At 42.3% G+C, this 26,897-nt stretch overlaps 1 long non-coding RNA gene across 1 annotated transcript in view; it reads right to left on the bottom strand.

Moving 5' to 3' along the window:
• Window positions 1–6,579: 6,579 nt before the first annotated feature.
• LOC123378033 overlaps window positions 6,580–26,897 on the bottom strand; it is a 60,751-nt gene continuing 40,433 nt past the window's right edge. The window contains exons 2-3 of the long non-coding RNA XR_006582429.1: window positions 9,250–9,295; window positions 6,580–8,204 (exon numbers count right to left, since the gene is read on the bottom strand). This is a non-coding gene — a long non-coding RNA (uncharacterized LOC123378033). The remainder of the gene's footprint in view (window positions 8,205–9,249; window positions 9,296–26,897) is intronic.

A 26,897-nucleotide genomic window follows, 5' to 3' on the forward strand; every position in this document is an offset into this window, starting at 1 on the left:
CCTCTAAATTCTTTAAGTGATCCTCTTCATTTCTTCCAGTGACCAGGATATCATCCAGATAGCACTGAACTCCTGACAAGTCACGCAAGATCTGGTCCATAGCCCTCTGGAACAGGGCGGGAGCAGACGTTATTCCGAAGGGTAGGCGACAGTATCGATAAAGCCCTTTATGAGTCACAATAGTCAACAGCTCTTGGGACTTTTCATCGACGTGCATCTGTAAATATGCTTGACTCAGATCAATCTTACTGAACTTTTGTCCCCCAGCCAGGCCTGCGAAGAGGTCATTGATGCGGGGAAGCGGGTATTGCTCTGCACACAACACTGGGTTGACAGTGACTTTAAAATCACCGCAAATCCGGAGAGAGCCATCTTTCTTCGCTATTGGAATGATAGGAGTGGCCCATGAGCTATGGGTAACTGGTATTAGGACTCCATTGGTGACCAGGCGCTCCAGGTCTGCTTCAACTTTTGGCCTGATGTCATATGGCACAGTTCGGGCTTTCAGATATTTTCGTGGACTGTCAGGTTTAATGTTCAATGTCACAGTGATTCCCTTCATACTTCCCAAATCATCTCCAAAAACAGCAGTATAGGGGTTTCCTTAGTATAGGGGTTAGACTGGTTTCTTCTTTAGTCATCCAGTGCACTTCTGCCCAGTTCAGTTGAATCTTCCCAAGCCAAGACCTACCCATTAAGGCTGGGTAGTTATCTCTCACCACAAACAGTGGCAATTTAGCAGCCTGTCCATTGAGCTCCACCTTAACATCAATAGTGCCCAACATGGGCACAGCTTCTCCCGTACACGTCTTCAGAACAGTTTTTGTTGCCTTAAGCGGAAGATGCTGTAGCTTTTCTTTATACAGTCTCGGAGACCAGCGAGACGGCTGCACCGGTGTCCAGTTCCATGTGTATAGGTTTGCCATCCAACAACAGGGTTACCCAGTATTCATGTGAGCCCACTGCCAAAGACAAAACATGCAGTGACACTTCCTCTTGCGATGAGGTGTCACCTTGATCATCCTGGGTCTGCTCTAGGGTATGCAGGGTTCCTCTTTTTGTCGGACAGACCACAGGCCTCTTTTTCTTTTGTTTACAGGCACACTCAATGTGTCCCTTTTTGCCACAGTGTCGACACACCAGGTCCTTACACTAGCATTCTGATGCCTGGTGATCCAGCTTACCACAGCGGTAACATTCTTGAGTCTGCACAGTTTTGTGGGTAGGTTCTTGTGACACTTTTTGCACCCTAGGGGATGCAGTGATGTATTGCGCCTCCTTTGTAGCCAGTTCCATGGAAACAGCAATATCAACAGCCTTCTGTAATGTAAGCTGAGCCTCTGTCAGTAGGCGCTTCCGTATAGCTTCACTGTAGAGGCCACACCCTAACCCAGGGGTCGGCAACCGGTGGCTCGCGGCTCGCCAGGGTAAGCACCCTGGCGGGTTGGCCCGGTTTGTTTATCTGCCGCGTTGGCAAGTTCGGCCGATCGCGGCTCCCACTAGCCGCGGTTCGCGGTCCCAGGCCAATGCGGGAGGCAGGAAGCGGCGCGAGCTGAGGGATGTTCTGGCCGCGGCTTCCTGCCTCCCGCATTGGCCTGGGACCGCGAACCGCGTAACCTGTCACGCAGGGCATCATTTAACATCTCTTTAAATTCACAGTGTTCTGTTAGCTTTTTTAAAATTGCTACAAATTGTACAACTGTTTCATCTTCCTTTTGGTCTCTTTTGTGGAACCTATATCTTTCAGCAATTACCAGTGGTTTTGGGGAAAAATGGGACCCCAGGATTTCCACAATGTCACTGTAAGATTTAGTCTCAGGCTTAACAGGGTGTAGTAAGCTGCGGAGCAGGGAGTAGGTTTTAGCCCCTACAACACTTAAGAATATTGGCACCTTCTTCGCTTCTGTAATGTCATTTGCAATAAAAAAAAGCTCAAAACGCTCAGTATACACATGCCACTGCTCTATGTTCTCATCAAAAGATTCCAGTGGCCTGGTCAGAGTAGCCATGATTTTTAGTTTCACTTTCACAGTCAGTGCAAACAAGCAGCTTTTTTGTTTGTTTGTTGTTTACCTTGACTTCTACTTCCTTCTGTTACTGGAGCAGCACCGGAATCCCACCCTCGTCGCCACTTGTTATATCCTTGGGGGCAGCCGGTTTAGGAAGAAATCACTTGAGGCCAGAGAGCAGACAGCTAACAAAACTACCATTTTATTTACAGACTCAGAGCTCACCCAACTGGCCGAAACAGGCTGGGCTATCCCCTAATAATCTAACTCAGTTGCCATAGCAACAAAAACCATGACAACCAAATACACAACAGATCTGGGGACCAAACAGAAACTTTTAATCTTTCTACAAAAACTAAAAATTCAATAAATACAACATGTCTATCTGGGTCATTGGATTTCAGAGATTAGCCTCATTCAGAAACTTGGAGAATCTGAACTATGAAGACTCAGTTATGTACATCAGGTTATGAATGAAGATCTGAAGTCTTGGTGAGTATTCCATAGCATAGTGAAAATATTTTATGAAAAATTTCTTGTTTGCAGTAAATTAGCATGTATTTTACAGCTGGTCAAAATTTTTCACAGCTTTTCCAATCAAAAAATTACCTTTTATCAAACAAAAGGTTTCTTGAAAGAGTTTTGACATAATTAAAGTCTTCAATTTTCCCACAAAATGTCATGCCCTATTTTTTTTTAAACCAGTTTGTCAAAATTATTTTCAAAGACAGTAGTTTTTGCTTACTAAAAGCATGGCAGAAAGTTTCATGAATAATATAGAAAAGTTAGAAGAAATATGAAAATGTTCTGCAAAGACTTCCATTTTATGACCAGTTCTACTTGTGATGATTTGTGTGGGACTAGAAACTAGAAGGGGGAAAAAAAACAGGGGGAGGGAGGAGGAAGGGATAAGACTGGATATTTTTCTAAAAGATCTGCTCTAGTTCAAACAAAAGTTAATTCAGGGAAGTCCTATGGACAGTGTTACACAAGAGATCAGAATGGTCCATTCTGGCCTGATAAGCTGTGAATCTATATTGTGGCATCATTAAATTGGGCCTACTTCACTAATCATGTTATTTTTAATTTAATGTTTAGGCCCTAAGAATTAGCTGTTGCCAGCTCACGTCTGAAATGAGATTTGCTTTCTTGATCAATATAAAATCTCAGAATTTACTATGGTTTGGGTTTGATAGTTGTAAATCACATTTAGCAGCGGAACAGAACAGATTGTTTATGTAGCCGTACCACTTCCAGCTGTGATCTTTCTGGGTCTTACAAGCTAAATAGAGTTAAGCTTTCTCAGTGCTTACATGGGCGACATTCAGAGAATAACTTGTTGCAGGAAAAGATACTGGTGATTCATTATACGGTATTCTTCTTGAGGCGACAGTATTGAACAAGCCCCTCGGCAAGCTAAGACATTGTACTAGTGGAGAATTAAAACCACCATCCTGATAAAATTTCATGAGAGTGGGAACATTTTTAATAATTTTGGTGTCATGAGAAAAAATCCAAGTTGACTATTAGATTCCCTACTTCCTAACATTTCAACTGGACATGATTCTTCTTTACTGCTTAGCCTAAGAGACTTAGGTCTCTTCAGCTATGGGATGTTACCTGCCTGCCACAGTAGTGGCTGACTTTTCATGGTAAATTAGATTACTCCAATCTATAGCTTCGAAATAATTGTTGGCCCGTTTTTCAGAAGTGCTGAGCTCCTCTGGAGCTGTACTTTTGAATGCAGAGACCATTTGTGATTTTCTATATGAAGTGCCCAGCTCTTCTCATTCTTCACCATTGTCATGATTGACAAGCGTAGCCCTAAAAATCTTCAGCTAGATCCTGAGTTGTGAGCAAAGTGGGGGAGGCAATTGTTTCAGTTTTTCTGATTACAGACCATTTCCACCACTAGCATAACTTTAGAGGCCTGACCCCTATAACCCAGGGGGAGGTCTGTGGTATAAAGCTATACCAGCCCCTGTCCCCTCCCTCCTCAAACAGCTGGGGGGAGGGGGGGAAATCACCAGGTGCTTGTTTGGGGCAGCTTTAAGTCTCATTTGTGCCATTGGAACAGCACAAAGGGGACTTAGAAAAGTATTGGGCCAGATTCCTATTTACACTGTAGATATTTTTCTGCCTCTTAAAAGTGTATTAACTCCACAGTTCACCTTTACCACCGCCAGTAAAAAAGCCTTTTGTACATTCAATCCAGTCTACAAAAGGCTTCTAAATTACTGTTAAAATTAGGGGTTTAAAGTGCTTAGTGGGCCTATACAGCCATGTTAGTGACACCAAGTAGTCTCTCTGGCACTGGGTATCTGACTGAGACATGGCTGTTTTTTGCTCTTGCTGGCTGCCCTTTACTTTCTTTCTAGGAGGAGCCATTCCTTTGCAAATAGGACATTTGCAAAAAGGAGCCATTCCTTTGCAGTTTCTTGTAAAAAGTTTTCCCATAGTCTCTCAAGTGTCAAAAGACAGCAAGCAGCATATTGAAGTACAAAATGCAAAAAGCCACACTACTTATTAGAGCACAGCACTCTTCCTACATTCAGCAGAGCCAAACCTTGGTTTGCTTGTCCCATAGATGAAAAGGAATGCACTAAGAGATGGAAGTTTCATGTTGAGTGGGACAAGAGGGAATAATGCTATTAAAAAAAAAAGCAGCCAACATCCGTTGTTCATTATAAAGCAGAACTTCCTTTTCTTGAGTAATTTCTAATGCTAACACCACCACCACCATTAATTAAAGGGACAATGCTTATACATACGTGATAAAGAGGGACTATCAAGAGAGAAAACATTCTTGTTCCACAGCAGGGAGTTGCAGGTTTTCCGCTCGAGAGAGCAAGGATACTACTTTCATGTATAAGAACTCATGGTTAAAAAACAGCAAGGGATCCATCCAGCTCCCACTGAAGTTCCCTGGGATATGGATTGGCTCAAAGAGTGTACAAGTGAGCAACACTTCCAAGAAATGCATTTGTATGAGCTCTTGGGAGAAAACAAATGTGTGCAGAGTCACTTTCAGTCTCACAGTAGGTACCTTGTGACCTGTTTGATCCTGGGTGGGACAATATCTGAGCAGAAACACTAATTCTGAGTTACCAGATGGGAAAAGTTAACATAAAACCCAAGGGAAATAGGAAACCCAGATGCCACTGGGGGAAGGTTTTTAAGTTGCCACTGTGGCAAAAAGAACCTGGAAAGACTGTCATGCTGTCAGCTAAAAAAGCATGATATCTTCTGGGGATAAACATAGAATATCATACCAGATCATACTAATGGTCAATCAAGTCTCATGTCCTGCCCACAGCAGTGGTCAATACCTGATGTTCAGCGAAAGGTGAAGTCTCTTTTCACCCATCTCACAACAGCTGTTCTGCATGCACGACTTCAGTGAAGACCTTCAAAAACATGTTCTTAATCATTATGTTCATCACTATTCCCATTTGTAAAGCATCTAAGTTTATAAAGCACTTAGGTAGTACCTTTTCAATTCCAGGATCTCTAAGTGTGTAGTAGTGTGCTCTGATAATCTAATACAACACTGATATTTTTACAAATCACCATCAAAGAATGGCATGTTTCAAGCATGTTGTCATTCATGGTAACATGCTGAATACTTCTGTATCAGCAATGTACACAATCAGTATATATCCACTATCAAATTATATCTGTTTCTAGTGGATTCGTTAGTGAACTTTTATGAATTGTGGATCTGCTGTCTCAGTGTGAAGTGCAGCCAAAGAATGTATTATATTAAAAAAACTGAAAAGGATACATCAAGAATGAAAAAGGAAAGTGATAAAAATCCATTGTGTTAAAATATGATTTAGTAGCACAAAAAGTCATAACTCATTTCTTTAGTTTGTTTCTCTAATAAAATACTATAGCTTGCAGGAACTTTGGACCTATAGGATGAACAAAAAAAAGTATCAAACAACCAATATTCAGTGGATTATTCTGTCTTGTTCTCTTTTGAGTAAAGAATTGTTTTCATTGTTTCTTGAAGAAAAATGGACACTTGCTGCAGCATGACACATGCATTTAAAGAAAAAGCTAGATATTGACATTCCATTCACTTAGAGAAGTGAAAATACTAAAAGGAAAAGGCTGTTGAGAGTAGCTGTGTTTATTGTAACATCTTTATGAACCATACTCAATCACAGTCAAATATTCTCTCTTCACTATCAACCTGTTTCATAATAAAGCAAGTACATGTTAATAATACTTTGACTCTCAATAGGATTTCTCATCTGAGGGTCTCAAAGAGCTTTGAAAACATTAGCAATCCCATCCAACTTCCACTGAAGTCAGAGGAAAATGACTCACACTGATCCCAAAGGGAGTCAGATTGTATCTTACTTAATTGAGCCTCAAAACTCCTTTGGGGGTAAGGTAGGAAGTGTAGTCATGGATCACTTCACACCTCTGAAATGCAGCCACCTCTGGGGTGAAGTGCAGCATAACATACAGCAAAGAAACAACCCAGGTTTTTTGTTTATTTATTTTTTAAAACAAGACAAGAAGCGAATACCACCAAACCTATGTGTAACTCTGGGGGGATTTTGAGAAGGCACAATGTAAATTGCTGAGCTGGAAATTGGCCAGGAACTTGGCGTTATCATCCCTACCTTCTGATTCTTAGTGACACTCAGTTTAATGTCTAATTCAAAGTGTATTAGATCATTGGTTCAGTAACTTCAGAAGGAAATTCTATCTAGCAAATCAATGTTTCCTGTAGTACTTATGTGTTCTCTATTGGTCTCCCATTCAAGCATTTGCCTAGCCTTACTCAGGTTTGTGAGATCTGACAAGATGACAGCACAATGTGTCTGACTTCCAGACATTATTAGGGAGCTCTCTGAATACTGAATCTGAATTTTTAGCCTAAGAGACTTGGCCAGCAGTCATGCTATGTAAACTTCATTTAAAAGCTATCCAAATTTTACTTTTTTTAAATTTTACTTTATGAATCAAGTAATACAAGAAGCAGGAGTGGGTTTTATTTTTCTTGTTGAAACCAGATAATTCAAGTGAATAGGGCAAAACATTGTTGATTAACTGTCTAGGGTCCTTAGTAAATGGTCTGCATGTTTAATCCATGAGTAAACATTCTATGTAGTGTGATCCTTGAAGTCCCGATACAATTCCTGCTTCATTCAGAGACTGTTACCTTTGTGTTTTGTTTTCAGCATAATAAACATGTTACACCTAAGGTACCAACTCCAGAAAGAAAGTACCTTTATCTTTGGCCTTTAAAATAAAAATCTAAAAATACAAACTGTGATTCTGGATACACTACATATTTGTAGCCCACTACAGAAATTAAGTCAACTGCTGTCAAGTGACTGAGAATCATGTTAATTTCAATAAATCCAGAGAAATACTGGTGAAGTGTCAGGAGAAATTCAGCCAAGTGCTAGCTTAAGCTACAAAGGAGAAGAGAAAGCTTCAGTTTTAGTGAATTCCCAAAAGTAATTTGGGCAACTTTATGTGAAGAAAAATTCTAGGATAAAAGGTATTTCAATCCCATGGAGAAATGCTTGAACCTTTACTTCAGTTTTTGGCCTGTAATCTTCTGTGCACTCTGGCATTTAAGAAGATATACTGAGAGCTTCCCAAAGGCCAATCACTGCCTGCTTAATACAGTGGGAGAATCATTCCACTCTGGTTTTCTTTTTTGTGGATCATACTGAAGACTCCAAAATCAAAATCTTCTTATTGCAAAGTGTTTTCCCCTTTGTGTTGGGAAAACCACTCATGTGAGGGATGAAAAAACTAGACACAAAATTTTCATGTTTCTCTGTGTGTAAATGTAAGTGGGAGCAAAGGGTCAAGTGACTATCACAACTGAGATCCTGGGCAGTGCTGTGACCTGAAATCCAGCACAGACGGTCAAGGGAGGTTCACCCCACTGTAGGAAGAGCCTCTGGTGGTGTTATATCATTCATCCTTCCGATAGCCTGGATAGGGCGCATGGCCAGGGAACACAGATGTGGCTGGGGAAATCTCTCCTCCTTGCTGTCTCCTAGCTGCCTTATCAACTTCTTGGGGTCATTGGCAAAATATGCTTATTCTAGAGGACTGGCCACAGCATGGTTGGCATTAAGCCACCTCTGCACCCCACAAACATGGGCCCTCTTGAACTGTGGTGTATGCTTCTTCTTGGACACAGCCAAGGATTCGGACCTGGGAGATGAAGTAAACATGATTGAGTCAAGAGGAAATATAAAAGTGTCTCAATAGAGGTGCCACAAGAAGGGCTATGCTACATCAACACACCCCTTTCTCTGGATGCATTTACATTTACTTCTGGATTTGTCCTCGAATATCTGGATTCTGGACTTATGTTTCATGGCTCTTTTCAGTTACAAGTTGAACATGTAGAACCGTAAGTAATGGTTTTTCCCATTGAAAACCTACAAAAATATTTCCCATTCATTTTGTACTTGAGAACCTTTCCACTCAGAACTGTTAAATGTAACAATAGTGCACTGGCTGCCTTTATAACTAAGAAAAAGGCTAACGTCTCTTCCCCCTCCCCCCGCAAATTTCTTTTGACTCTCACACCTACTATTTCTGTTATTTAAAAAAAACCCAAAAAACAGAAGTATGATGTACTGAGACTGGAGTCGATGGTACATGTTTTAAAAATGTACCATCTCCTCTTAAAATGTTAATGTGTGATCCTCTTAATTTAAAAGAGGGGGGAAGATGTTTAATGCTATCCTTAAGAGTTATGGCAGTTTGTTGTAAGTAAATAGGATGCTATAAAAATACCTTCAGAAAGGTACTGAACTCTCATTTTTCCTCCTTCACATCAAACAAATGTTATTCCCCCGCCCCCCATCCATCATCTCCACATAGGGGGCTTTGACATAAAAGATTTTGTCAGATCACTGTTTAGGAATTGAGTGGGCTTTTTAGAGTACCAAATCACAGCTAAATTGTTTGGACCCAGCTGTGTGTTGTTCCACTCTGTGCTTCCCCTTTGTACAAATATCTATCTTGTCAGCCTCTACCCATCACACAGTGTGGATGGCCTGGACTTGGTCTCAAAATGAAAAACTGAAAGAATTATTTAAGGGAAGGAAAAAAGAAAACATAGCATAAACGGACACAAACAATTTACAATAAAAGCAGAGCAGGCTTTGTCTCTCCCCCCCCCCCCACACACACACACAGGAAAAAAAAAGTCATACACCCCTGCTTTGGTTTTGTTAAAGTAACTTACAACCACAAATAATGTTTTTTTCTGTTTCCACAAATGCATGCTCCATCTGAAAAACAAATGTATAAAAGTGTAATGTGACCATACCTTTGCGGAATGGCAACTAATGACTCTTGCTATTACACAGAGCAATTTTTGAATTATCCACACTATATAATGGCTGCAAGATATCATACCATCCATACACTATTTAAGCTTTTTAGAATGAAGGTGCGTTTTTCATAGAACAACTTCACAATAAGTAGAGATTCCCCACAACCTGAACTGCAATAGTCATGTACAGAATTTGGACATTTTGGGAACTGCACTCTACTTCCCTACAAGTTTTCATTGCAGACAAACCATGATTATTTATCACGTGGTTAATCAAAATTCTTGATAATAGGAATATTAAATGTCCCTTGAAATTTGCTTGCAAAGAAATTCTGCTGCATAGTGCCTGTGCTTTGCAGAGCCCCAGTTCTGCAACAAGAAAGCTCTTATGCAGTACCTCCAGAAGGCACAAGTTTGCAGGTGGACCCAAAACCAGTGACTTACTGATGAGGACTCATCTCAGTCAGGACATAGCAATGATGGGCGCCTGTGTGTGCGGGGGGTGGGGGGAGGGAGGCAGAAGAGACACCACCCAGTCATTTAAAAACTAGATCACTTATAGTTATAGCTTGGTATATGGTACAGCAACAATGCCTAGTTGATTTCATTGACCTTTCCATTTCACAAAGGGCATTAAACCAGGGTTTTTTGTGAAACATTCTGCACAGCACTATCTAGCAGAACTTTCAGTATATGAGATTTAGGAAAATGCATGGATTACATATTAAGCAGTGTTAGCAGAAAACTCACTTTACACATCTAGTACATTAAATGCCCGATTTGGGACAAAATTACATATCCTATAAATATAAGGACTCGATCAAAGCTCATTGAAGCCAATAGGAGTCTTTCCATCTACTAGGGTAGCATCTGGATCAGGCCTTAACACCATATATTGGCCTCATGTTCCATGCATGCAACCTTTACTAATACTCCACTCATTGATCAAGAGCAGTAAAATGGAAACAAAAGTTAGGCTGTCTGTACATGTTAAACATAGTACCGGTATTTGAGACACTGCATGAACTGTGTGACATGATGCATTATTTTACGTCACTGACTGTGTTTCAGATCATGTTATATTGTATCAAACTTGCCTAGAAATTGAAAGAATATTACATGACATGACACAGCAGTAGTAATATAATGTGAGGTGACTGTTAAAATCTACGGGAAAAAAATGTTTTCCTGGTCCAATAACTACTATCATATCAGATTGTAGTTAGCCAATCCAAATTGAATCTGGCACAGAGAGAAGCAGTGTAAAAACTGAAGTATACATAACCCTGTAGAGAATATGGTTATTTTTTTTAAAAGATACTGCTAAGCTTATGCAGTTGGGGAAAAAATCATTGTCCTTTGTTTATTTTCATTTAATCAGGAATACAAATCTGCAATGGATGAAAAATACTTGTTTACTCTGGGCACAGTACTTGAAAATGAGTCTTTTGTTTTTTAGCATCCCTATGAATGTTTTATTTAAGGACATCTGGTAATTAGAAAGAGAAGTCTTTTAGCAAGAACAGCCAGACAATACATTTCAGCAAACACGCAGCAGTTTATACAGGGCCACCTGTTACTCTTGGTGCTTCCAAAATGGTCTCTTTATATCCCGGTCCAATAACTACTAAATCAGTTACAATCAAACATGAACTAATCAAACTAACTCTAACACCTTAATTCATGAGACAGGCTTCCAAATGTTGGTGCTTGAGCCCAGTTGATTAATACCGCTAATGCTGTACACAGTTGAACTAAACCTCAAATGGAGTCCTCTTGCAAAAACCTCAACTAAACAGAATAATGTCTACTTCAGAACCTACCCTACATTTTTCTGTCAAGTTCCACTTAATACTGGAACTGCAAGTTAAGTTACTTGGACATCCATATATCAATGCAAAAATGACTTATGCAAGCGAGTACCACAGAATACACAAAACACTGAAAAGATGGGTCTACTGTGGTACTTGAGATGAGAAACACTAGTAGCTGTTGGCCAAATAATGCTGTGCAGTCCAAGAAAAGTGCACGGAAATGGTAACATGGATTTATTTGTTGAATAAGGGTGAATAACTATCTGACTTCAAAGGTGAAGGAACAACAAGCTGCAACAAATAAATATTGGTAGCACCATCTACAACCTGAGGTGGACATGGAAGGTCCTAGGTAAATCAAAGGAGAAGGAGTAGATAGCTACTACCTGATGACATATCTAGCGGTATTCTTTGCCCGTGCTGTTGACTGCAGTCACAGCCATAAGCCACTACAGCAATGTTTTATAGAATCATAGATTTTAAGGTCAGAGAGGACCCTTATGATCATCTAGTCTGACCTCCTGCACAACGCAGGCCACAGAATCTCACCCACCCACTCCTGTATCAAACCCCTAACCTATGTCTGAGCTACTGAAGTCCTCAAATCGTGGTTTAAAGACTTCAAGGGGCAGAGATTCCTCCAGCAAGTGACCCGGGCCCCACACTGCAGAGGAAGGTGAAAAACCCCCAGGGCCTCTACCAATCTGCCCTGGAGGAAAATTCCTTCCCGACCCCAAATATGGCGATCAGCTAAACCCTGAGCATGTGGGCAAGACTCACCAGACAGACACCCAGGAAAGAATTCTCTGTAGTAACTCAGATTCCACCCCATCTAACATCTCATCACAGGCCATTGGGCATATTTACTGCTAATAGGTGAAGATCAATTAACTGCCAAAATTAGACTATCCCATCATACCATCCCCTCCATTATCATGACAATGAAGATAAGTGTATGTGAAGACTTGCTCCATATCTCCTGGTGTGTTGATCATCTGCACTAAATGAGCATGGATCACATTTATTTCAGTGTGGCTGTGATGGGCATGGTGAGAGTAGGCTACTGAGATGCACCCAGTAGACCAACACAACCATGCCTTGACTTTTCCATAGGATCTTGTGTACTTTTATTCCCATAATTCTGCAAGTGGTTACTCTGTTATAAGCCACTTATTGATCAATTTCCTCCAATTGACTAATTTCCATAAAAGGGTAATTCCATGGCAACCGATCAGAGAATTAAACTAGTACTTACTCTGGCTCATGTAGGCATACCTAAGGCTCAGTGTTTGACACAGAGGTCACAGATACTATGATTTTCTGTGACTTCTGCAGCGCTCCCCTCCCCCAGCACCCAGAGCATCCCCTGAGCTGCCCCCACCCTAATTTTAGTTATGGACAAGTCTTGGGCTGTGAATTTGTGTTTACAGCCCATGACCTGTCCATGATTTTTACTAAAAATACCCATGACTAAAACGTCGCCTTAGTCATACCTCACTTTGCTTTGCATAGTTTTATTCTCTGTTAGGAGGTCCATGTGATTTTGGTCAATAGCTGACAGTCATGATCATCTATTGGCTGTTCAGTGGCCTATGCGAAACAAGATAGGTTTGCAACAACTATTCCCAGATATACTAAGGAGGAAAAAAAATGCACAACCATTAGCAACACAGATGAGCAAAGTCATTGACCTTCTCAACAAAAGGGCTAAGGAATGAACGAGTTCGCATGTAGACTGAACTACCCTCAGACACAGAAGCAGTCAACATCGTCAGCTTGTACTATTGGAGCTTTAAGGGAAGCTTGTGCTGTTGGAGCCTGCATTATACCTTGTCTGTGGATAAATCATCATAGAAATTAAGGGCTACAAGGGATCTTGAGGGGGTCACCCAATCCAGCCTCCTGTGCTAAAACCAGACCAAACCTCCATGTCCCTTGCTGCAGATTACTTCTTGTCCTACTTTCAATGATCCTCCCTACGTCTTCTTTTCTCAAGAAGAAACATACCTGGTTATTTGGGTGTTTTTAAACTTTTCCTTGTATTTCCTTTGTATTCTTGTATTTGTCCACATCTTTCCTAAAGGGTGGCACCCAAAACTGGACAGAGTACTTCACTGAGATCTTGCTAGCGAAGAGAAGATTGGGACAGTTAACTCCTGTGTTTTACATACAATCCTCTGTTTGCTACGCCCATGAATGATATTAGCTTTTTCGCAACTGCACCATTTTGGGGCTCATATTCAATTTAGGATCTACTAGAACCCACAGGTAATTTTCTAAAGTACTAGTGCCTATCCAGCTATTCACCATTTTATATTTGTGCATTTGAGTTTTTCCTTCCTAAATGCAATAGTCTTGATTGAATTTCATCTTACTGATCTCACACCAATTCTCCAATGTGTCAAGGTTATTTTGAATTCTAATTCTGTACTCCAAAGTGCATGCAACTCTTCCCAGCTTGGTGTAATCCTCAAATTTTATAAGCATACTTTCCACACTGCCATCCAATTCATTAATGAAAATATTAAATAAAACCAGCCCAGGGAAGACCACTGTAGGACCATCTCATTACATCCTTTCACACTGACAGCAAACCATTGATAACTACTTGCAGTTGTGCATCTATCTTATAGTAAATTCATCTAGACCGTATTTCCCTAGTTTGCTTATGAGAATATCATGTGGGACTATGTCAAAAGCCTCACTAAATCATGGTAAATCATGTCTACAGCTTCCTTCCTATCCACTAGGCCAGTAACCCTACCAAATAAGGAAATTTGTTCTTAACAAGTCCACATAAGCTATTATGGATTATCCTATCATCCTCTAAGGGCTTACAAAATAATGGTATAATAATTTGGTCCAGTATCTTTCCAGGCATCTAAGTTAGGTTAACTACTCTATAATTCCCTGGGTTCTCTTTGTTTCCCTTTTTAAAGATAGGTGCTATGGTTGCCCTGCTCCAGTCCTCTGGAACTTAACCTGTCTTCGATGAATTCTCAAAGACAGTTACTAATGGTTCTGAGATTGCTTCAGCTAGTTCCTTAAGTACCATAGGGTGAATGTCATCAGGCCCTGCCAACTTGATTACATTTAACTTATCTAAACTGTAAGCGAGTGGACTCACCCCTGCAGCGCCTCTTGCTTATCGTCCATGGGAATTAGCTCTTCCAGCGTCCTGGAGCACCCCCTGCTGGCTGGTGATCTGCCTTACCGCTGGCCCCCGTGTCCCTCCCAGGACTCTGGTGCCCCTTTCTCTGGGTTGCTGCCCTCCTGGCAGTATCCCCACACTCTGGGTCTCCCCACCCAGGGGAACCCCCACTCACTAACCCCACCTTGCCTCAGTGTAAGGCTACTGCCAGTCACATCTAGCCCCACTCCCTGAGGCAGACTGCAGCATACGCCACTCATCACAGGCAAGGTTGGGTTGGACCTGCTGCCTCTCTCTATAGCTGTGCTGCCCCTCTGCAGCCCCAGTACTGGTCTTAGGGCCTCAGCTAGGCCTGTAGCCTGGGGGTTTTCCAGGCTGGAGCTCCCTAGCTCCTCTAGCCTTCCCCCAGCCCTGCTCCACTCCCAGTAGCCTGCTCAGCTCCCTAGCAGCCAGGCCCTTCTCTCTCTACAAGCAAAGAAAGAGTCCTGAGCTTCTGGCTGCCCTGGCCTTCTTATAAGGCCCAGTTGGTCTGTTTGGGGCATGGCCCCAGCTGCAGCCACTTCCCCCAATCAGCCGGGGTTTTGATCCCTTCCCCAGCCCTCTGCAGGGCTTCTCCAACCCCTTCAGGGCTGGAGCGGGTGCACACCCCACTACACAATATTCTTTAACCTATTATGGCTTGTGTTCTCTCTCCCTTCATATGAATTGTGTTGATTTGGTCACAGTTAACCTTTTTAGTGAAGGCTGGAGAAAAAACAGGCATTAAACACCTAAGCCTCTTTGTTTTATCACTTATTAGTTCTCTTGGCCTGGTTAATAGAAGACCTACACTTTTCTTCATGTTTCTCCTTCTCCTAATTTATTTAAAACAAAAAACACCCCCCCCTTCTTATTGCTTTTATTGTCCCTTGCTAGGGACATTTTGTGCCTTAGCCTTTCTGATTTTGTCCCTACACACTTATGCTATTCATGTTTAGCAGTTTGTTTTTGTTTCCATCTTATGTAGGATTCCTCTTTTTGTTTTCAGGCCACTAAAGAGCTTCTGCTATAGCTATATTAGTCTATTACAATTCTACCCATCTTTCTCTCACATCATGATAGTTTGCTGTTGTGCCTTTAATATTGTCGTCTCTTGGAGAAACTGCCAATTCTGCTGAACTTCTTATTCCCCTTAGATTTTCTTCCCAGTGGACCTTACAAACCAGTTCTTTGAGTTTGTTGAAGTCTTCTTTTTTGAAGTCCATTGTCCGTACTCTGCTGTTCTCACTCCTTCCTTTCTTTAGAATCATGAAATGTAACATTTCATGATCACTTTCACCCAAATTGCCTTAAACCTTCACATTCACAACCAATTCCTCTCTCTTAGTCAGAATCAAGTTTTAAATGGCTGTTGCCCCAGTTTACTTCCACCATCTTGTAACACAAGTTGTCCCAATACGTTCCAGAAACTTATTGGACATTTCATGTTTTGCCCTATTACTTTTCCAACAGATATCTGAGTAGTTAAAATCTCCCATTAAAAGTAGGTCTTATGTTTTGGATATTTCTGTCATTTGTTCTAGAAATGCCTCATCCACCTCTTCCTCATGACTTGGTGGTCTATGAAGTCCATTGGGGGCTACTAGTTTCCATAAGTATTAGTCTGGCATCCTACATGAGAACTGCATTACCATGAAAACAAATGCTTGCACTCCCTTATCCAGGCCAGTAGAGCCCATCAGCCAAGGTATATCTCTACAACATCAAAAGAATTCATGTTTAGGTGATGGAGGAGAGAAGGGTTAAGTGAGTAAGGAAACAGTTTTTGGTTTTAAACATCCTAAGGGAGATTATAATCAGTGACTTTGTTGTTGATGTATTTGTTTTTAAAATTATGAAAACAAAGTGTTTAAGTCCATTTCCTTGGAATATTTCAGTCTTGACTCTAGTATATAGATATTTACATTACAGAACTACAGCACACATTTCAGAAGAAGTATCTGTCTCCAGGGTTGAAATACTATAAGTGTGTCAGGATGATATGAAGTAGCTAAGGGCAAAAAAATCCAATTAACATCAACAAGTACAGGACCACTGAAGGAATAGTAGAGAAACTTTCACTCCTGTTTGACATGGGTTGGAAGACCCAAGAAGTCTGTGCTGAACCTGGATCTTTCACTCAGATAGTGCATTACGCTAACATATGATCTGAACATTCCAAGGTAATCCTCATTTAATCCATTGTGATAAAGAATTACCACCTTTGGGGAGTAATTGGCCAACATTTTATGTAACTCATATCTTCAAATATAGCTTGAATGAGCTACCTAATCCATTAAAATTGGAAAGAAATTTGTCTTAGATTAGTGTAAAAAGAACTGACATTTTGACGGCTCAATGTGGTCTGCTATTTTAGCTAGAGAGTCCTTCATTACATGTTGTACTGACATATGCTGGACTAAGGCTTTGTGACTGCCGCCCTCCCCAAAACAAACAAACAAAAGACCCACAAAAGCCAAAAACAATACCTCCCACCATCAAAATTGTTACGTACTTTAATAGACTACCCTGAATCAAGTAGGTACTTGAACAATTGGAGCCTAACCAAGCGCACATAAGGGACCATAAAAGGTCAATATCAATCAAATGTGATTACAGATCCGAATTTTTTTAATACCTTGTGTAACTATTTGTGATCTGTAGCAAAGAGCCACATAGCAAAACACACTTCAAAAAAACCTCACCTTAGTCAAGATTAGAACAATGGAATTCAAAGCATCCTGACTTCTCATTCACTTTCATATTGTAAAGAGAAGAGAGATCCATTTTTCACCAATTATTGCAAAAAAAATAAAAAAACCTCTCATTTGCAACAGATCAAAATTGAATTAGAAAACAATGTCAGTTTTATACCTCTGTAACAGGAAATGCTGTTTCTCTTTGTGACTGTCCATGTAGGTTTGAAAAACTATTTTAAAGTCAATATTAGGAGCCATGGGAGACTAAGAAAAACTCCAAGAAAATCTGCAAGAAGCAGACGCTCCTCTTTCTGCATGGAAGCAAACCATATGGCAGGTTTAACTGCTTAATATAATTATGAATACTTAAGGCCGAAGAGAAGACCATATGGCCCATCTAGGCCTGTCCTTACCAACTGCTGGAAATACAAGTCAGCCTGTGTATCTTCCACCATCATCCCTAGCATCTGACTAATAATTGTTCCCTTTTACTGCTGCCCTGAAACAGGAACCAGTTTACATGTCTAGTTTTCATATTACATATGTATCCTATGGTATATGAAGAGGTATTCTAATCAAAGCTCTTGGGATCATCAAAAGCTTAAAGAGACACTGTCAGTCTCATGATTAAGACTCATAAGTTAGCTTTTCGAAAAGCTAAATTGTTATATAGCATCCACATACACAGCATTAAGAATTGAAGAGGGTCACTGAAGTCAACCTTGTGTCAGCAGGTATACAAAATATTGCAGATAATTGGAGAGAGAGAAGAATGGACTAGTTCCCTCCAAATTAGATAGATACAGTATTCTACAGGAATATACCCAAACACTGAAATATTACTATTTATTCTGTCACCTTTTGAAGAGCGATTACTGCAGAACAGCATACAATGAACACTTTTTTCTACTTGATCTGCCTATCAATCAATAGGTGCTGCCATTCCCAAAAGTATGGAGTAAGAACTTTGAAGAGTCTTTGTATCCAGCCTGCCTGGATCTAGACCCTTCTATTATTCCTTTCCTTTCACAAACACTAAATTCATGTTAAACTGCTCATAAGGATAAATCAGATAAACCCAGCCACTGGCCCAATACTGTTTACTGAACTAAGGTTAAAAAAAGTTTGGTTAGTTTCTTGTCCTTCAAAAGAAAGATTTGCACAAAATGGTATCAGCCAGGAAGAGTACCAGAAAGTTGAATCCCCATCAAAGATTGTATGTGAAGGTCACCCTGTTGGGGTGAAGGCAAGTACCTTGCATGTCATTCCCCAGGCGGTGGCAGTCTTGTGGCCTGCTCCTGGGGCATTACCCTCTGGCTGTACCTCTTAGCAAGTCTATCCCATTCCATGGGTTGTAAAACAACTCAAACAAAAAGGCAAATAGTTCCAAGCCCCTCACAGTGCCAGGACCCCTTCCACATACAAATGAGAGGAAGCAGCCTTTAGGGCTTTACAAGAAGTTTTAGCTCCCACACACTGTGGGGCTAGAGGCCAAGTGTTAGTCCCGGGGTTTACAACAAAACAAAATTCATCCCCCATCTTCTTGCCTCAGAGGGTGCAGGCTGGCTGTACTCTCAAGCTGCTCCTCATCAAGGAACTCTCCTAGCTGGCCTGTGAGGTTGAGCTCTTCTTGTTTCAGAGTCACATCCCAACTCAGCTGAGTTCCTTCTTTTTAAGGGCCTACCCCCTCCCTGAAAAGCTGCAGATGTGGCAGGTTGGGGCTAATTGTAACCACAGATATTTTGTAACCCATTCTTGACTGGTGGTGCTAGAGAAGTATCTGGCCTCACCCTCTTTTCTCAAAACCTTCTCTTTCTTTCCAGCATGGCTGAAAGCAGGAAGTAGTAGAAATCTCATTATTAGGAAGAGACCAAAGCAGTTTAGATCCATTTAAATAAGCTTTGTAAGGACAATTCTACACTTAAAATGCTGCATTGTCAGAGCTTCTCTAATGCAGCTGCACCACTGTAATGCCTTAATGAAGACACTCAAAGCACATGGGAGACATCTGTCTTATTAGTGTAGTTAATTCCCCCCCCCAAGATGGTAGCTATGTTGATGGGAAAAGCTCACCTGCCAAGATAGTGCTGTACATTGGGGGGTGGGGGTATGTCTATATAGTTACGTCATGCAGGGGTGTGTATTTTTCAAACCTCTGATGATGTAGTTATAATGATCTAGGTCAGTAGCACAGACTAGACCTAAGTGTTTGGATGTTTAGCCCAACCAATGTTAAGGCCTCAGTCCTACAATTTGTTCTGGGTGGAACCCCACTGACTTTAAAACCTTCTTTAAAAAGGTGACAACCATTTTCTTATAGTTTTACACAGAAGAAAACAGACTTCATAAAGGTTCTCTGTACTCTTCATAAAGGTGTTCAATAGGTTCATACTATTGCAAAAGTACTATTGTGACATAACAGAACAAATCCACCCAACAGCTCACACTGTATGATATAACAACACTCTGTTTTGCTCTCATTGCAGGATGAGAGGCAATGGGATGTAAGGGAACCATGTGGGAGTGGAAGCCATGAACCCCTTGACTGTAGCCTTTAAAAAAAAATACTGACTCAGTTTGCAGCCTTGAGCAAATTCCTTATTCTCTCTGCCTCTGTTTCCTTATCATTAAAATGAGAACTATCATCAGAACCAGCTGAATAATTTGTTCTGAAACAAATAAAAACAATTATTCATGTGTACACATTTCACCCAGCCCCAATAATAATATTTACCTACTTACCTCACAGAGTTGTTGTGAGTATTAATCAGTTTATGTTTTCAAATCACTACAAAAAACATTAAGGCCTATTATAATGACACAGCCATAGTTAATACATTACGCTATTGTACTTAGATGAAAAAACATCTTCATACAGGGTACCCTCCGCAACAGACGTAGGCAAGCCATTTGTGCTGTTTTAAATGACAACAAAAAAGTTATAATTAGACATTTTCTTTTGCTTTCAGATCTCATTATAAAGCCACCTAAATTCATTTTCTTTTTTATTTAAAAGAATCAGAATGATTACCCGAGAGAGAGAGAGAGACAGGAGGAGAATATTATAGTAAGCTATGTGGCCTGTCACATCACTTCTGAGCCACCGTGTAGCTTCCTGCAAAATATACATGACATTGCCAGTGACTCAGGAACTGTGAAAATTCCAGCTGTGAATATGACATCCAGCCTTTTAATGTGTAAAAAAGGGGTATTCCTCCTGTTACATATTTGACTTTAGGATGAAACTACTATGTGGCCTTCAAAAACACTCAGTTGCCAAGCTGAAATGATTCTGCATAAGTCCCTCATTTTTCTTTTAGAATACTCCATACAATATCATTGTATTCCCTGATTCATGGAACGATCTGGAGACAAATGGTACACTACCCACATTTAAAAACAAAAACAAACAAAAAACATTTTGTTTATGAATCAGACCCATCATCACTCTAAACACTTGGCAATAAATTAAGCCTTCTCAGGCTGATTAAATTGACTGAATGCTATAAACATGTGACTTTCGCAGATCTAATCATTCCAAGATAGTAGGTGAGTCAATCTTGCAAATGTTTTTAGATATTTCAATTTGCATAGCTGTGATGTGTAGCCTACATTTTTCCAAAGCATTTGCTGAGGTTTATTTCCTTATAATTCACCAAAATGTGACAGTTCAGGTGACTGGGAAATAGGAGACTCTATTAACTAGTGATATGCCAAGCCACATACAATACTAATATTGTGAAACAGTTTGTACCAGAAGAACATACCACATGACATAGCATCAGTTAAGAATGATTTTAAAAATAAAACAAAAAACAAACAAAAAAACCCACACACAAATTAGTAAACCTATTTCCAAGTCACTCTTCTATGGATTTCCTTACCATATTAATCCTTTAATGATAATGGATGGAATTTGCAGCAGCATATTACAGTAGCATTTACTATTCAGAGGGACACCATCAGGTCAAACTTAGCCCCATATGTAGATTTTGTAAGATTTAACAACTTATAACTGACAGAAAATATTCCATGATACCTCTTCAAATTTCCAGCAGAAATTAAGCAAACATTCTCAGTTGTGTTACCAAGCCACATATTATAGCATTGTGCTAATGCTTGAGCCTTGATAAAGTCAATAAAAATGCCTAGTCCGTTTGCATTGTCCAAAATGAGACAAATGCAAAAAGAAAACAGCATAAATATAAGCAGCAAATATTATTACAATTCTGTCAGTTTCAATAATCTGCAGCCAAATTGCATTCACACAGTACTCACTCTCTTTGCAGGGTTTGGATCTACGTCCTGCTTATTCCAAGGTGGAGGGGGCACACACCATCTGCTACCTTCCTTGGACTGATTTGGGGAAACTCTAGGAAAGTGCTATCAGCAAGTTTCACTTCTCATCCCCCTTTTCCCAAGCTCCACTCTCACAAGTACTAGTGCAGGAGAGAGCATGTTAGGCCAAATCAAGCAATTACACCTTCATGGTGTCATTGACAGGTGGAATAATTATGATAAAGTAATTTCTGCTTAAGGAAGGGTTCCTGGCTCTGAAGAGAATCAGATTTTCCTCTTTCGCCCTCTACCAGATTTTCTGGACTCTTACAAAAGAGCACCATCTTTTGATGCTTCAGTTCATTATTTTTTTAAAAAACACCTAGCTAGTCCAACTGTATTTTTAGGGCTTGATAGCCAGTTATTCCTCCGTGGAGGAGAAAAACAGATGAAAGGAGGAAGATAAAAATGGTCAGGAAAGAGTAGGTGAGGAGAGAGAAAGAATAGCCAAGCCAGAAATACATGCCTCAAAATAAAACATGGTGTAGGAGGAGGAAAAAGGAAAATGAAAGAGAGGGGTCAAAAAGCCAGTAGGACGGAGGGTTGTGGGAAGCACAGTATAAAATAACTGGAAAACAACAAGCAGTATCCTTCTATTGGGTTATAATTGAGAAGTGAAATGGGACTTATTTGTTATTGGTTGCCAATTAGTTTTCTACAACTAACGAGAATTGTAAGCAGCATTTAGATCTTAGAAATGCCAGTCCCAGAGTCAATTTGGTCCCTCTGCCCCTATTTTCTCTGGTCAGTGAGACCTTGCTTTGATTATATTAAAGTTATGATGAAAAATGATTTTAACAGAAGTCTATAGAGATCTTGTTAATATGCCTTTATGATGTATATTATGACAGCATTTCAATTTCATTGCAGGCCTAATGAGACTCAGTTACAATGTCAAAATGAAAGGAAATTATATCAATCAAGTTATACTACCCTGATAAAAAACACCTAAAAAAATTAACCCCATTAAAAACTACTTTAAAACAACATTAAGATTTAGTGAACTCAGAATTGCTTTGGTTTTGTGCTCCAGGTAAAACCTTTAGCTATGATCCCTTGAGTTAAATTCTGCAGTGATTCATAGAATGCTATTGACATCAGTGGAGTTGTTTAGGCTGTAAGCAAGCACAAAGTCAAGACTAAACATTGCAAAGCATAGCTGTCTATTAAGGGACCCTGCAACACTATCCTTATTTCAACTACACAGACAAAGTATGTGAATGAGGGTATGGCTACACTTACGGTTTGCAGCGCTGGTAGTTTGCAGCGCTGGTCATCCAGCTGTGCAGGGCCAGCGCTGCAGTGTGGCCACACTGACAGCTACCAGCGCTGCAGTGTGGCCACATTGGCAGCATTTCCAGCGCTGTACTGAGAGGTGCATTGTGGGCAGCTATCCCACAGAGCACCTCATCCCGTTTTGGCGCCGTTTTGGCGCTCAGTATTGTGGGAAGGGGAAGGAAGTGTGTGGGTCATTCCGCTTCCTGTTCCAACGCCCCGTGGTGCATCGCTTCACTTCCCAGCAATCTCAGTTTCGCCGTCCACGTTTCTTGCCATTGTGAGTTCAGCACGCTGTGAAATGGAGCCTGAGCTGCTGAGGAATTTGCTGCTGACTGTCGCCAGCACATCACGTTTGGCAGTTGAGCTACTCCTTCAGCTCCAAAGTGACAGTGAGGATTCCGATGATGATATGGATTTTCCTAAAGCGGGTGACATGAAATTGCTTGTGGCGGTAACGGAAATGCTCAGCACCGTGGAACGCCGCTTTTGGGCTCGTGAGACAAGCAGTGAGTGGTGGGATCACATTGTCATGGAAGTCTGGGATGACGAGCAGTGGCTGCAGAACTTTCGTATGAGAAAAGCCACTTTCATGGGACTGTGTGCTGAGCTCGCCCCCACCCTGCGGCGCAAGGACACAAGATTGAGAGCTGCCCTGACGGTGGAAAAGCGGGTGGCTATTGCAATGTGGAAGCTGGCAACTCCAGACAGCTACCGGTCGGTCGGGAACCAGTTTGGGGTGGGAAAGTCGACCGTTGGAATCGTGTTGATGCAAGTTTGCAGGGCCATTAATCGCATCCTGCTGAGGAGAACCGTGACTGTGGGGAACGTGCAGGACATTGTGGATGGCTTTTCAGAAATGGGTTTCCCTAACTGTGGAGGAGCAATAGATGGGACGCATATTCCTATTCTGGCACCACCCCACCTAGCCTACGAGTACATTAATCGCAAGGGGTATTTCTCTATGGTTCTCCAGGCGCTTGTGGATCACCGTGGGCGTTTCATTGATATTTACACAGGCTGGCCTGGAAAAGTGCATGATGCACGCATCTTTCGGAACAGTGGCCTGTTCAGGAAGATGCAGGAAGGTACATTTTTCCCAGACCGAAAGATCACAGTAAGGGACGTTGAAATGCCCATTGTGATCCTTGGGGACCCCGCTTACCCATTAATGCCTTGGCTCATGAAACCATATACAGGGAAGCTGAACAGGAGCCAGGACCGTTTCAACTACAGGCTGAGCCGATGCCGAATGACTGTGGAGTGTGCTTTTGGCCGTTTAAAAGCTCGCTGGAGATGTCTCTATGGGAAGCTAGATTTGGGGGAAAGCAGCATCCCCGCGGTTCTATCCGCGTGCTGTACCCTCCATAATATTTGTGAAGGGAAGGGTGAAGCATTCAGCCAGGCATGGACCAACGAGGTGCAAGTCCTGGAGGCTGAATTTGCACAGCCAGACAGCAGGGCTACTAGAGACGCCCACCACAGGGCAACAAGGATTAGGGATGCCTTGAGGGAGAAATTTGAGGCTGAAAGCCAACAGTAATGTTTTTTTGCCTTGACCAGGAGTGACGTGCACTGGTTACAGTGCTTTTCAGTGCCTGTGTTTTCCTTGATGTTTGTTACCTGTGTTTTCATTGGGGTTTGTTATCTTTCAGTTTATGCAATAATAAAAACTGATTCATAATCAAAGAAATCATTTATTTAAAAAAAATGAAGTACACGGGCAGGGGGGTTGGTTGTTGAACTGTACATTCATAGTTTCTCATATGTACTGCCAGGAGTGCTGTGCACTTCAGGATTGTACTGTTGCATGGTGATGGGGGTTGAGTGCAGAGGGTAAGGGTCGTAGTTCTCTGGGCTCATAGGTGACCGTACAGGTGTCGGGGGCAGCTGGTGATGGTGTAGGTAAGAACCTGGATGCTGGGGAACGGGACTTGGAGCTGACATTGGTGCATAGGGGAAAGAGGTTTGGGAGGGTGGGGGTTTGGCACGATAGTGCTCTGCCTGCATTGCTACCATTGACTGCATACAATCTGTTTGGCGCGCAATGAGGTTTATAAGCTGCCTCGTGGTTTTCTTCAGCGTCAACGCCTTTCTCCTGCTTTCTGTTTGCCTCCAGTGATGCATCTTTTCTCTCCATTCCTGCGCATTTTTATTCTCTGTTGCACACTGGTTCATAACTGCCTTCACCAGTTCTTCTTTGCTCTTGTTCGGTTTCCTCCTCAGGTTTTGCAGCTTTCTTTCAGTCACTGATAAGACTGGCCCAGGACTACTCAAGGTCACTGTAAAAAAACAGCAAATGATACATTTAAGAGAGCTTCCATTGTGTATAATCTGAAGTTATTTTAAAGTCTCACAAGCATTCCTCACACATTTCAGCAACTACTCGAGAATTCACAGCCTCCCAGAAATGGTAATGGAAATTAACCCTGGGCTTTCCTTCCGCGGTCTGCTCGAGCAGGGGGGGTGCTTTCTTAAACGCAGCACCTCCATCTCCCTCAGGAATTAACCCTGGGCTTTCCTTCCGCAGTCTGCTCGAGCAGGGGGGGTGCTTTCTTAAACGCAGCACCTCCATCTCCCTCAGGAATTAACCCTGGGCTTTCCTTCCGCGGTCTGCTCGAGCAGGGGGGGTGCTTTCTTAAACGCAGCACCTCCATCTCCCTCAGGAATTAACCCTGGGCTTTCCTTCCGCGGTCTGCTCGAGCAGGGGGGGTGCTTTCTTAAACGCAGCACCTCCATCTCCCTCAGGAATTAACCCTGGGCTTTCCTTCCGCGGTCTGCTCGAGCAGGGGGGGTGCTTTCTTAAACGCAGCACCTCCATCTCCCTCAGGAATTAACCCTGGGCTTTCCTTCCGCAGTCTGCTCGAGCAGGGGGGGTGCTTTCTTAAACGCAGCACCTCCATCTCCCTCAGGAATTAACCCTGGGCTTTCCTTCCGCAGTCTGCTCGAGCAGGGGGGGTGCTTTCTTAAACGCAGCACCTCCATCTCCCTCAGGAATTAACCCTGGGCTTTCCTTCCGCAGTCTGCTCGAGCAGGGGGGGTGCTTTCTTAAACGCAGCACCTCCATCTCCCTCAGGAATTAACCCTGGGCTTTCCTTCCGCGGTCTGCTCGAGCAGGGGGGGTGCTTTCTTAAACGCAGCACCTCCATCTCCCTCAGGAATTAACCCTGGGCTTTCCTTCCGCGGTCTGCTCGAGCAGGGTGCTTCTTGCTTCATGGCTAGACTGCCTGTTTCGGGGCTTTGTTAACCCTGGGGTTCCTGGGGTTCCTGCCTGCCGCGCTATGCAGTTGGGGAAACCAGCACTGAAACACTCCCTCCATTTCCCACAGGACTTAATACTGGAAGATATCTCCCTTCTGCGGGTTACCAAAGAAGCAAGGGAGGGTTTCCTACAACAATGCGGATTCCGCCCGGGTCCTTATGCAGCGTGCCTCTGTGCAAGCATGGTTCCCCCACCCGTCCTGGAACAGTGGCGCGGACGCGTTAGCCTGAATGGGACAGGGACCACAATGGCTCTCCCTTTAAACTTGGTCACGCGAATTGCCTATGCTCTTGCAGAAACTTTTGAAGAGATTACAGAGGCAGATTACTGCGACGTGATAGACCACATCAATGGGATATTCCATGTCTAGGCATGCAGGCATGCAGCCATACCATCCCCCCGAATCTCCCCAAACCTTTGCATTGCAATAAAAGCTGCTTACCTGGGACCTGCTCCTGTGATTCTTCTGCACCAAGTTCCAGGGGCTGCGACTGGCTAGCTTCCTCCTGGCTTGAGAAGAGCTCCTGACTGCATGCCTCCTCCGGGCTGGCTTCCCCCACCACAGTAGCCTCACTGTCTGCCTCCCCCTCCCCCTCCCCCTCCTCTACCGGCTCTGAACTGTCCATCGTGGTCCTTGGATTTACAGAGGGGTCACCCCCATAAATCGCATCCAGCTCCTTGTAAAAGCGGCAGGTCGTGGGGGCACTGCCGGATCTGCGGTTTCCCTCGCGTGCTTTGCAATAGGCACTCCGCAGCTCCTTTACTTTTACCCTGCACTGCACCGCGTCACGCTCATGGCCCCTTTCCATCATGGCTCTCGATACCTGGGCAAAGGTATCATAATTCTTACGGCTAGAGCGCAGCTGTGCCTGCACAGATTCCTCCCCCCAAACACTGATGAGGTCCATCAGCTCGCCATTGCTCCATGCTGGGGCTCGTTTGCCACGTGGAGGCATGGTCACCTGTAAAGATTCACTGATTGCATTCCATACCTGGCTGAG

Source organism: Mauremys mutica, chromosome 9, assembly GCF_020497125.1.
Source record: "Mauremys mutica isolate MM-2020 ecotype Southern chromosome 9, ASM2049712v1, whole genome shotgun sequence".
NCBI classification, from domain to species: domain Eukaryota; kingdom Metazoa; phylum Chordata; order Testudines; family Geoemydidae; genus Mauremys; species Mauremys mutica.